The sequence below is a fragment of the Mustela nivalis genome (assembly GCF_964662115.1).
Source record: "Mustela nivalis genome assembly, contig: HAP1_SCAFFOLD_131, whole genome shotgun sequence".
NCBI classification, from domain to species: domain Eukaryota; kingdom Metazoa; phylum Chordata; class Mammalia; order Carnivora; family Mustelidae; genus Mustela; species Mustela nivalis.
Genome location: NW_028136488.1, coordinates 1,318,497 through 1,319,806, shown reverse-complemented (window position 1 = coordinate 1,319,806; position 1,310 = coordinate 1,318,497).

Sequence of the window (1,310 nt, the reverse complement as noted above, 5' to 3'; positions counted from 1 at the left end):
CTTTTCGTTCCTTTTTACCTCTGGGGACATCAGTCTACGGGTCTGAGTGCAGGTAGGTGCTCAGATGGGCTCAGATTGCCCCTGTTTGTCCTGGGAAGCCACAACTATTGGGATGGCCTCAGGGACTTTGGAGGTTATCCTACTAGTAGGGTTGTGGCCATTGGAATGGGCACATACAATTCCCTTGGAGAGGGCAAGTACAGTCCTCAGGTTTGGCTCCAGGGCCCTGAGCCTGTAGGGTGTGTAGGCCAGAGCTGTTTGGACAGTTGTCTGAAAACACAAACTCGGCTTATGTTTTGGGTCATAGGTATGGCAGGACTGATCTACAGACCATGAGGAGCACACTTCGGGATATGAAAAAAGGGCGAGTGTGAGGCTCTTGCTCAAGTTTTTGTCTCTGGATATCGTGTCACTCATGGTCGTGAAATTGCCGGGTGACTTCATGGGAAATGGACGAGTCTTACTCTCTGGGGGTTCGGTCCCGTCCAAAGAGTTTGGGGTCATTCTGGGGATGGAAGAAGTCCGTTTTTTTGTTGTTGTTGTCGATTTGTTTCATTTTGTTTTTCAACCTCAGATGTCCCACCAAATGAGGGATTCCAGAGTAGAGCCCTGGGGTGGGGCGACTGGACAACCAGAAATCTGGTTAAAAATTGGGGACTAGGGACATGTCAAGCCCATTATGACATCTAATGGTCCAGCCACTGAGAGGACTTACTAGAGGACAGGACTCACGCTGAGGTCACAATGCGTGTTTATGCTCTCGTCGCACGCAAGAATGGGCGGGGCCTCAGGGTGAATGCTGGTTTCTCCTACACTGAACGTTGGACAACATGCCAACCACAAGGTTTCTTGCCATGGGTCAGGAAGAGTTCTGATTTCTGCATCACAGTCACCCGTGGGCAGTGATTGGAGATAAGGTCTAGGTTCTGAAGCCTGAAAACTGAGGTAGGGAAGAGATGATGACCTAAGGCCATGGCGGGTCTGATATGCTCAGCGTGCGGTCAGCTGTCTGGGTGTGGGTCAGCAGGTCCGGGCTCAGGTTGTGTCAGACAGTGCATTAGTGCCCAGGTTAGACTATATAATTTGGGTACATTCGAGTGCCGTGTAGGTATATCCTCATTTAAGCTGCCTGGGCTGCTCATTAGGCAATATATTTTTTCTAGAGGGCAGGCAGAGTGCTTCATTGTCGGTCCGCAATTGCCAAACTTGAGGGCTTCGGGGCCAGGAGAGTGAGGACGGAAGTCTGAGAACACAAGCTAGACTTCGGATTCAGGGTGAGGGCACGGCAGGTACCCCCTGCAGATCTGAAC